Source organism: Manis javanica, chromosome 4, assembly GCF_040802235.1.
Source record: "Manis javanica isolate MJ-LG chromosome 4, MJ_LKY, whole genome shotgun sequence".
In the NCBI taxonomy this organism is placed as follows: Eukaryota; Metazoa; Chordata; class Mammalia; order Pholidota; family Manidae; genus Manis; species Manis javanica.
Window position 1 is genome coordinate 147,656,994 of NC_133159.1, and position 10,845 is coordinate 147,667,838.

A 10,845-nucleotide genomic window follows, 5' to 3' on the forward strand; every position below is an offset into this window, starting at 1 on the left:
GTTTGCAATTAGATGGTTTCTAAATTCCAGTCCAGTTCTGAAAGATCTAAGTGATGTTTTGGTCTTCATTTACTTATACAAATAGAAGATTTGGTCATTTTTCCCCCTCTTACTGCCCACTCCCAAATGAATGGATTGGGAATTTCTGCCAGACAGGGGGGCTCTAACTATTAATGTTAGTGTTGTTATTACCAACGAAAGCCACCAAGTACTTATATGCCAGTCTCTGTGCTTCGTTTCCCCACGCATTCTCTCACGTGAGACTCCCATCAATCCCGTGTCATAGTAACTGTGATTAGTCCCAGTTCATATACACGAAAGAGAGATTTAGAGAATTTTAGCAAATTGCCCAAGGTCATAGAGCTAATTATCCAGATCTTTCTAGATCTAGAGCCTAGGCTCTTAGTCCTACTTTAGAGTGCCTCTAGTATTAATGAAATATGATTATTCATAGAAATGCTTAAGCCTGTCAACAGAAATGTGAGGCCATAATAAGGCTACTGGGGGAGGAAAGAGTTGTTCTTAATAACAGCAAAATAGCAATAGGGCTTTTAGAGACTTTGTCAACCTATAAAAAGTATAAAAGGATGAAAAATAATGTGAAAGGCAGAAATCCCCAGAGAAATTCCAAGGGAACACTATCCCATCCCAGGAAAAGAGAAAACTTCTTTTCCTCTTCTCTTGAAAATGAAGTTTTTCCTACCCAGAGACTCTAAACATTGGCTCGCTTTAATCATTCATTCATTCATTCCAAGATAGAGATTTATCCAGAGCTACTTCATGCCAGGCACTGTCAGCAGAGAACAAGAGAGAGTTCTCAAAGCTTCCAATCTAGCCATCAAGTAGAAAATGTATTTCCAGATGGTATTAAAGTGCTTTGAAAAATATTATGCTAAGGGAATTAAAGATAGTGTGAGGGTCAGAGAGGGGAGAAGCCATTCCAGATGACCCGTCAGGGAGGGCCTCTCTAAGAACCAAGTGAGAGAAGCCAATCACGAAAAATGTGGAAAAAAGACATTCTGGAAAGAGAGACTACCGATAGAAAGGTCCAATGACAGAAACAAACCTTCCACGTTCTAGAAACCTCAGGAAGGCTGGTGTAGTTGGAGCAGATGATAGCAGAAAAGACTTGGTGGGATTGGCAGATGAGGTAGGAGAAACTGGGGAAAGGGGAGAGGTCTTGCAAGGCCTATAGGGAAAGGAGTTGGATTTTATCTGAGGGCAATGGAAATCCACAGGAAAATTGTAAAACAGGGGAGTAGCATCATCTGATTTACTTTAAACCCTCCAGGGCTATATTCACAGTTCCTATAGGGAAATTCAAGTGGGTGTGGTCTTTAAAGATTAAAGTACATCACCTTTTGTTAAGGATATTATCACTGAAAACAATCAATTCTAACAAAATACCTTTAGCCTTCACGCCCTGGCTATCCATCACTGGAGGCTAAAGTTCAAAAAGATGCTTCCTTTTCCAAAGCTTTATATACTCCTTCACACTAAGGCACACAACTCTCAGAGCCCCCAGTGCTTCGCCTGACAGACCCTTCGGAAATGCCAAGATAGTTTACAAAAGAAACTGATCCTGATCCTCTATTTGAAACTCACCTTTGCTCTGCTTTGCCTGTACTAGGATACCCTATCCTTCGTCATTCTTCTGTTGCTTTCTTTTTCCCATAAATTCAAAACTAATCCTTCTAAATGTGAGCTGCTTGACCAAACTGAACATTATTAAAGTTAATTCCAACAGTCCTACAGTTAGTGTTCCCATGGAAGGCATACCTATGGCAGGAAGGACCACAGGTGAATTTTAATTTAGTTAATTTAGAGTTCTTCATGAAGCTAAAATTCCGGCTTCGACTTATTCAAGGAAATTCCTTTTAACAGCATGTCGGAACACAATAACTAACGGGGAAACAACCAATGTGTGAATGCATCAGGTGTGTGTATATTTGTGCTTGAAGGCAGAGATAAAGTTAACAGCATCAAACGGGATGACTAACAAGATCCACCTGCGCACAGGAGCTGTCACCACAGGGAAGAGCCAGAGCTGAGGTAGGCAAGGAGGTAAGGGAAAGCGTGCCTCCTCTTATTAACAACTGCTGACAGACAAGCCTCTGACGCCCCCACTCCTAGGCAAAAATAAAATCACCAGCCTGCCCTTCTCCCAGGCTGCACAGCCTGATTACCCAGATATTAATCAAATCAACCTTTTCTGCTGGCCAGCTGTCAATATTCCAGGCGTAATAACTGTGTTACTAGCTCGAAACCATTAAAATCATTAAAACAGTGAAGATTCACATAATCCATGAATAGTACAGCAAACTCATCAGCACTATTCACAACTCCAACCCCTTGCACCTAGAAACATCCGGTGGTCCGAAACAATGGACAGCAGCCCTCAAATGGGCTGGGCAGCATGATGTGGGCAAGGAGGCTGTCTTTTGGCCAGGGCTTCATGGCAGCCAAAGGCAAACACTGTACCCTTAGACTTTTCAAAGCTTAGGCTAGAGTGACTAACAGATGAGCGATCTCGGGTTTGCACAGAGGGTGGGTCACATACTAAATTTGCCCACTTAAATTCAGGTTAATGCCTTTCATTGTTCATTGCCCCCAGTTCCCATTAGATCATGGTTCCTCATCAACCACCTGCATCACAATCTCATGGTCCACTTATTAAAAATGTGCCCCAATGAGAATAAACATCCCTAGAATGGGCTGGCAAACTGCATTTTAAAAATACTACCCAAGTCTGCACATTTAACTTTAAGGACCTCTGCCTTAGGGCAATGTTCCTTAAATTGTGGGCCATGACATTTTGGCCAAGAAATCGAATGAATGACCAGCAGTTGATTTTATTTTAGTTAAGCAGGAAAAAATATAAAACACAGCGCACTATAGGTGCTAACAGCAGTTATTGTCTCCTGGGACTTAACACAGTTGTGGACCTCTGTGCAATGATGTAAATGTATTCTTACTGTGAATCCTACTCTGTGAAAACCACTCTCCTAGAAGGAAGGAGGAAAACAGTATTCTTGTGCATGGTGTTTACTTTCTATCTTCCACCCCTAAATCCAAGCTTCTTGATTTTAGTTCAAGCACAAGATATCAAGACAGATCCCAGAAATGCTGTTATGAAATCCTAAAACAATGGACAAAGTCAAACTGAAGAGGGGATGAGCCCAAGGCCCCCACTCTACTCCTGCCTGAAGCCCTCACCGAGCAGCGGATAAGGGATGGTGCCAAAGGTAAGTTTGCACAATTCTCCTCAGGCTGAACCTATTCCTCAGTCAAGAATTTAAGAGTCGTGTGTATCACAGTTCAGAAGAATTTAAATGGTCCTCATCAGAGGCAAGACTCAGTCTCAGCACTAAGGACTAAGGAAACGAGGGAAGGGATGGACGGAATCAGGTTCCGCCTATCTTTGCAGCGCTGTGGCAATGATTAAGTCAAAGGAAAGCCCCCTAGGGGTCTATCCAAGCCCAGTGCTCACAAGGCCCAGAGTTCTCAGAACCAGGAGAGCACTGGAGAGAATCCAGAATGTGCAGTCAAGTCCCACCCCAGAACCAATGACATGAGTTACTCGGGTAAATCACTTCTCAACCCCCTAGGTGCCTTGAACCACTCCTGTTCTGTGAGTGAGTAGAGTGCAGAGAAGCAGACAGCGTCCCTTCTTGCCCAATGCTGTAGGACAGAGCCCCAACTTGCATATCTTGCTGGACCAGGAGAGAGGAAACAAGGGAGGAAGGACAAGAAAAAAGGATGAGCAACTGTCTTGCCAGCCTTTAGACTCACCACAAGCAAGCACTCTTTGAAAAGAGCCAAAAGACTCCAATGCAGCAAGCTGACAAGAGGCCACTAAACCCCAGCAAAGCCCAGGAGCAGCTTCATAGGCCATTTGGCAGGACAGGGGGAGGATCAGCTACATGCAGAACAGAGAAAAACAGAGCACACGCACTCACGTGGCTTTTTAAGCTCTTGTTAGCTGAAGTCAGAGGTGGCAGTCTGCTGGGCTGGGTCCAAAAGAACAGGTGGTTCCCCTCCACACACCCCAAAGGCAGAAAAGCCACCAGTTGGGTGAAGACACCCAGAGGAGTTCAGCGGCCAAGGGGGTTAACTTAAAGCAGTGAGAAGTCGGGGCTGCCCCTCAGCGCCGGTTCCTGGGAGGTACTCGTTGGAGAGGCCCCTGCATTCCGTCGGGCAGGAGGGAACTCGCGCCCACCCCGTTGGCAAGGACACTGGGGAGGCGCCGGGAAGCGGCCAGGCAGGAACTCGGCTGCGGTTACCTCGGCCCAGGGCCGGCCAAGCGTTCCTGGGAGTTTCGAGGGCGGCTAGTCCCCAAGAGGTGGGGGCCCCGAGGGCGGCGCCCCGGGACCCAGTGTCTCCAGGGCAGACCCAGCGTCACCGGGTACAGAGAACAGCCAAAGCTTCCATCCTGGCCCTCACGGAGTCCCAGCCCGCGGGAACTGTGCTAAGAAAGCAGCAGCGACCGGATCTGCAGGTTCCCCCACCCCAAACCCCCGCCGACCCGCGCAGCCCAGACTTGCCCGGCTCCTTGCACAGGTCCCGCGCTTCCCACCGCGGGCGGCCTCCGGGGCCAGACAGTGTTTGTAAACAAACCGGTCACGTGGCCCTGGCGGCCCGCTCTCCGCCCCCTGCGCCCAGGGACCCCACACCGGACCCCGCCTCGGCTATGCGGGCAGAGGGCGCCGCACGCTCCTCCAAAGCGGGGCCGAAGGGGCCGCGGGACCGGTCCCCAGGGCCGGGTACCAGGCGCCCGCGCTGACAGCACACCCACGCTCACGCGCGCCCGAGCCGCGCTGCGCTCCCCCTGGCTCACCCGGCCGCCGGCCGCCGCGTCCGGCCAGCGCTGGGCTCGGCTCCGCGGGGGTGCGCAGCTGCGGGAGCCCGCCAGGCTGGATCCCGGGCTCCGGGCGCGCTCTTAAAGCCACAGTCCCCGCCACCGCCGCCGCCACTCCGCATCCCTCCGGCTCGGGCCGGGGGGGTGGGGGGGGGGTGCTACCCTGTGATGGACGCGCCCCCGCACCTATCCTCTCGGTTCAGCACATAGCAACACGCTGCGGGTTGGCTCGGCACGGCCGCAGCCCATCCTCCCAGAGCCAATCAGCGAAGGACGGAACTCCGCCCCCCGCTTCCCCTACCTCCCACCCCCCCACCCCTCGGCCCTAGCCGGGCTTGGGTGCGGGGAGAGCCGCTAGCCGCTAGCGCTGGTTCTGGGGCGGCGAAGCTCTGCCGGCGGCGCCTGGCTAGTGAGGGCAACTGGCCGCAGGAATGGCGAGAAAGGGTAATAAAGGTGGGTGGGCTGTAAGCACCTGGAAAGATAACTGTTTGTTTGGGTTTGGGGTTTGTCCCCAGGTCTAAGCTGGGAGCCCCAGAACCTGGGGTGGGCAAAGGGGAGGATTCATAGGGCTTCTGTTTGAAATGTCAAGTAGTGACTCCCTCCTTACGCCGCAGCCATGCCTAACCCAGAGCCTTACCTGAAGAGGCCCTCCGGACCCAGGGCAGTTGAATTTAATAAAATAGTGCCAGTCCCACGCGCCCCAGCCAGGCCCTACTCCTAGAAGCAAGGTATTTCCCCTCTTCTCTGCTCTGCTAGTAATTTCCGAGAGTTAAAACTAGAAAAGAGGCCTTAGAGGAATTGAAAGGCGCCCAGCCCCCTAATGCTGCTGATTTTCCTAGGCTTTTAGAGGGGGATGAGGATGGTTAGCCTAGGAAATGAAAGTAGGGTTATCAGTGACCGGGGTAGGGGGGTACCCCACGTTCTGAGTCAATAGGGTGGTGCTTTTCAAGGAAGAGAAGATTCAAAAATAAGCCCAGAACAGTCAGGAAATCCAGGAGGCACCAGGTGGGTGGAGTGGGGCAGTCTCCCAACAGGAAAGCAGGTCAGTTTGAGAAAGAATGCTGGCAGTGGTCAGGGGAAGAGAGCGGCCCAGCCTTTCCACTGTTCCATGAGGCTCTATAATTCCTCAGAGAACAGAGGGAAACCCCATGTTTTCATTGAAAACTATCAGGATGTGAGATACTTCTGGGGCACCCGCTGACTTCAGCCCTCTTCCATACACTGGTTTGCACATAAATGGGGAATGGTACTGGAGTAGATCCCAGTAGCTCTAAATTCATCTGCAATTCCACCCAGCTGTCTTTAAAATATATTTGATTCAGTCATTATACATTGCATGGTTGGATGTGAATCCAGTCCTAATGTTAGTAAAAACAACAAAAATACCTCAAATACATCAGTCTCCTACATATGTATCAGTCTTGGTGTGAGCAGGAGTACGTGTCACTTCACAATTGACACACTTGGTAAGTCTGAAACGGAAAAAAAAATGCTTTTCAGATAAGAAAGAATCATGATCAAGAAAGGTTTAACACACTTAATCCTTAATCTAAGAAGATAAAATGGATTCTTTAGATTGATTAAGAGCTTGAAGTCTAGCCCTGGTCTGTCTCGTGAGCAAATTTCTTTGTCTCTCTAGGCCTTGGTTTCCACAGTTTATGACAAAGAAGATTGAAATAGGATAATCTCTAAAGGCCCTTCCAGCTCCAAAATTGTAAGTAGGGCCAGAAAGTCAAATTTGTTACAACATTTCGGCAGTATTCTCCTAGTGAATATTTGTGTTGCCACCTCACACCACTTTACACCAGTAGATGCCCCATTAGTTTAGCACCCCAGGGTATTTGTATGTTATGTAACAAGATTGGTGGCTGCTGTTTCTGTTTAAATAAAAGACGTTATCTAAGGAGGACAAGCCTGATGCTGTGGTTCAGAGGGAAATCTGAGGCCCCCTGCAGGCCTGCTGTGTGTATGCAGGAGATTGGAAGAGGCACCAGGACTGGGACCAGGAGGCTGGAACCAGCCAGCCGGCCAACAAAAAAATGCGACTTGATAAGCTTCATCAGACCTCCTCCCAACCAGAAGAGCCAAGCATTGTAAGTCGTTAAGCAAGAAGGTAGAAGTGAAACAAAGAAGTCGAAGGGACTTAAATTCCTCTCTGAAAAGTACTAGCACCTCTAATTGCCCCTCGGGACACATTTACTCAGTGCCTATTAGGTGCAGAATTTCCTATCCTGTAAGGCAAAAAAGAGACGGTGAGATGTAGGGAGAGATGTAGACAGATTTATTCAGATATGGTCTGAGGGCTCATTTTTTAAAACGCTTGGAGTAAAAGGATCTTTGAGAGGTTCCTGGCCTCACAGGCAGGTTATCAGCCGGCTTATCAGTGGCCAATACCCTTCTTCTCAGTGTGAGGCCGAATGCGTTCATTCCCAGCCCTCACAGCCATACTTGTCCAGCCTGCTCTCTCTCCCATGCCATGTTCCCACTTGTTGCCACATGGCTTTCACTATCCTGTTCACTTCCACGTGCTTGTTACAGCCAACTGCTAGCATTTGGCATGATCACGTCGTCCTTTCCTCACCCTGATACTAATCTATCAGCAGGTCCCATCAGCGTTGGCTCTACTTCAAAAACATATTTGCTCTGAACATTTCTGTCTCTGCTGCCACCAGGTTGGAGCCACCAGTATCTCTGGCCCAGAGTAAGCAATAGATCTCCCTGCTTCCAGTCATTCTCTACACAGCAGCTAAATGGTACTTCTTCAAAACAAACTCCTTACGATGACCCATGAGGCCCTACCGACCAGGTCTTCCAACCTCTCTCCTCTTCCCCATTGCTTCTTTGCTCATGCTGCTCCAGGCAAGCTGGCCACCTTTCTGTCTGCAAATACACCAGGCTTATTCCTGTTAGATTATTTGTATTTACTATTACCTTCAACTAGAGCACTTTGCCCTGTTAAAAAAAAACAGACCCAACATAGGGTCACTTCTAGGTAAAGTCACCAACCTGAGCCTTACTGCCCAACCTAATTGTAGTTTCAGCCTCTCCCAGGAGTGGAATTTTAAGTCAATCAGTTTGGAACTTCCAGTGAGGTAAACTGCATTAAGACCTGCTGCTCCTCCTAAGGGAAGGTGACTTTACTGGAAACAATCCCTAATCTAGTTTGCTAGTAACTGTTTGCCCCACCTTCCTGTCTATAAAAACCTTCCATTTTGTACAACTCCTCAGAGCATCTCTCTACTCACCAGGTGGGATACTGCCTAATTTGTGAGTCACTTAATAAAATCAATTAGATCTTCAGATTTACTTGACTGAATTTTGTTTTTTAACAGCCCCCAGATGACTGCCTCTCACTACTTAGTTCTCAGGTCAAATGCCTCCTCCAGAGAGGCCTCTGACCACCCAATCCTACAAGCCCCCCTCCCCACCCCAGCGTTCTCTGTCATACCTTCTCCCATCTTACTTTCTTTAGAACATATATCACTCTCAAAAATTACCTTGTTCATTTATTTCCTTGTTTTCTATCCCATGCAGCTCCAAAATGTAAACCACGGAGCATCAGGGACCTAGTCTGTCTTGCTTCCTGTTGGATCCCCAGTGCCAAGAACGGTGTCTAGCACTTGACCAATATTTGTTGAATAAATAACTGAACAACTGAATGCCTACGCCTCACACCCTTGTCCCAGCAGCCTCTTACTCTTGGGACATTGCTCTCTTTTCTATCCCCCTCCCCTCCTGCTCTGCTCTTCCCTCTCCTCCTCACATCTCAAAGCCTTCTGTTTGATGCCTCAGTCCAATGATCAGATCAAATGTCACTTCTTTGGAGGAGTTTTCCCTATCTCCCCAGAAAAATTACTTTTCCCCTTCTCAGTGCCCTCCATAGTACTTTATTTGTAGCTCTGTTACTTCGCTCAACACTGCCTGCCTATTAAGAGTTACCAGTTACCCATCCTCTCTGCCCATCCCTCCAGGGCTGGAACCTTATCAGATTGCCTTTGTATTTTTAGCACCTGACACAGGGTAGGCCATCCTCAAGGTTTATATCTGAATTGAATCCAGTAGGGACCCAAGCAGGAATGAATAGGGTCTGTCCTCAAGAGTAAAACTGATCAACAGGCAGCAGTCTTAACTTGGCAGCACGACAACATTAAAGCTGAAACTTCAGGATATTCTATAATAAAAAGGACAGGCTACGTTTTAAAATGACAGTACATGGGAAACTTGCTGACAGCTAAAGGTTACAGGCTCTCACACTACCATGCCACCTGGGAAAACATTCTCTCTGTCTGTGTGGGCAGTGGGAGTTGCTCCTCCCAGGCCTCACCTCTTCCTCCTTCCTCCCCAACAAGTCAAGTCCCATGACATTACATCACAGAGGAGGCCCTGGTGCCATCTTCCCGCAGACAGATCATGGTAACAGTGCTTTGTGTCTTAAGTACAATAAATGCTTTCTCTGATCCTTGTCCAAGTCCCTCATTTTCAGTCATGAAAGTGGCTGATTATGTACTAGTTTAGACTGTAAATGGAAAATGCTGTGCCACTGCCTCCTGAACACAAAAGAGCTGCTATTATTTATTGAGCACATGTTGTGTACAGATAAGTTTCTATTCTACCCAGTTATATTTAATCCTCAAAGCAACCTGCGAGACAGGTATTTTTCCCCATTTTTTAAAGAGCTGATCCTATGGCATTTGGACCCTGATCTATCTGGTTTCAAAGCCCAGTCATTCTCTTCTGTACCATCAAAGAGTAAAAGTGCTTCTCTCTTCTCTTACAAATCTCCCAATCGCCTTTACAAGGAAACTCATCAAAATATCAAACTGCCCCACAAAGTAAAACCGTATGCTAAGGTAAAGGGCCCAGAAACAAGAGTTGTAAGGGCTTAGCACTTCTATCTTAAGAACAACAATAATGATAATATTTATTAAGTGCTTCCTACGTTATAGGAGCTGGTGTAGACACTTTACATGCATTGTTAAATTTAACCCAATCTTCACAACAACCTTATGAAGAAGATACCACAGGTCTGCATACTTTAACCACACTTCCAAAATCCAAACAGCTCTGAAAATCAAAAGTAAGTTTGATTTGACACAGCTCACATGGAACAGTAAGAGGGCAATAGTGTTCAATAACTAAAATCTGGAGGGTAGAAAATATTTGAGAGGATACAAGCAATTATATATCTTCCTTCCTTTGTTTTCACAAGCTACTAATAGTACCCTCATTGAATATCTTTTCATTTCTAGTCTTTCCCAGGTGGGTTAGTCTTCTCAATATTTCTCTAATCAGTAGATTATATCTCACAGTCAGTTGTGATGCCATTGAGGATATCACTCTTCTGCACAATTTTAACTTTCAATAAACGGATGTAATAAAACATAGAAGATTTTCTTATGTTCCATTTAAAGGAAAACAAACATTTGACACAGCTCATTTGATGGCAAACTTCAACTGACCTGAGGTCATTTATAGGCTTTATTGATCCCATCTAGTATATTCATATGTTTCTTATAGGAATATTAATGTTTGAAAGAACTCATATTCCCTAAGGTTTTATGTAATATATAGTATATAAACTTTTAAAAATATATGAAGATAATTCTCCCTTGTACTCATTTCTTTATTTCTAGAAAAATTTAGAAATGCATATAGCATATGAAAGCTCTAGAATCTAAAACATATGCCAAGATTTCAAGTACTGGCTTGAGTGTGATATTACTATCCCTACTTTACAGACAAATAAATGTAGGTTCAGAGACATAAAGTGATTTTCCCAAGGTCACACAGCTAGTAAATAGTAGAGCTAGGATTGGAAAAATGTCTGAAACCATTGGGAAAAAGAACTGGAGCACATATGACAGACAAGGGCTCATTTTTCTGAAGGCAAAGGATATGAAGTATATGAAGTGACAATTCATGGTAGAAGAAAAAGAAGTAACTTGTAAACATATGAAAAAATAAGCATACTTGAAACAAGAAAAAAA

At 46.4% G+C, this 10,845-nt stretch overlaps 1 protein-coding gene and 1 long non-coding RNA gene across 9 annotated transcripts in view; one reads left to right on the top strand and one right to left on the bottom strand.

The window, feature by feature from the left end:
- Positions 1-5,015, bottom strand: part of YPEL2 (yippee like 2) — a 111,050-nt gene extending 106,035 nt beyond the window's left edge. For 3 of the 4 annotated variants that reach the window (XR_012130647.1, XR_012130648.1, XM_037004035.2), the window contains exon 1: positions 4,838-5,011. The gene's annotated coding sequence lies outside the window, so the exon portion shown is untranslated. Of the gene's footprint in view, positions 1-4,837 lie in introns of all 4 variants that reach the window. The other variant, XM_073235324.1, reaches the window with a different exon arrangement.
- A 159-nt stretch (positions 5,016-5,174) lies between these two features.
- LOC108398508 (uncharacterized) lies at positions 5,175-10,332 on the top strand. Of its 5 annotated transcripts, none has more exons than XR_012130650.1 (5): positions 5,175-5,311; positions 6,498-6,572; positions 6,751-6,951; positions 7,462-7,559; positions 8,393-10,332. It is a non-coding gene; the product is annotated as an uncharacterized lncRNA (long non-coding RNA). The 5 variants fall into 5 exon arrangements; XR_005057478.2 differs by having other exon boundaries at positions 7,531-7,559; XR_001853444.3 differs by lacking the exon at positions 7,462-7,559.
- The last annotated feature ends 513 nt before the right edge of the window (positions 10,333-10,845 follow it).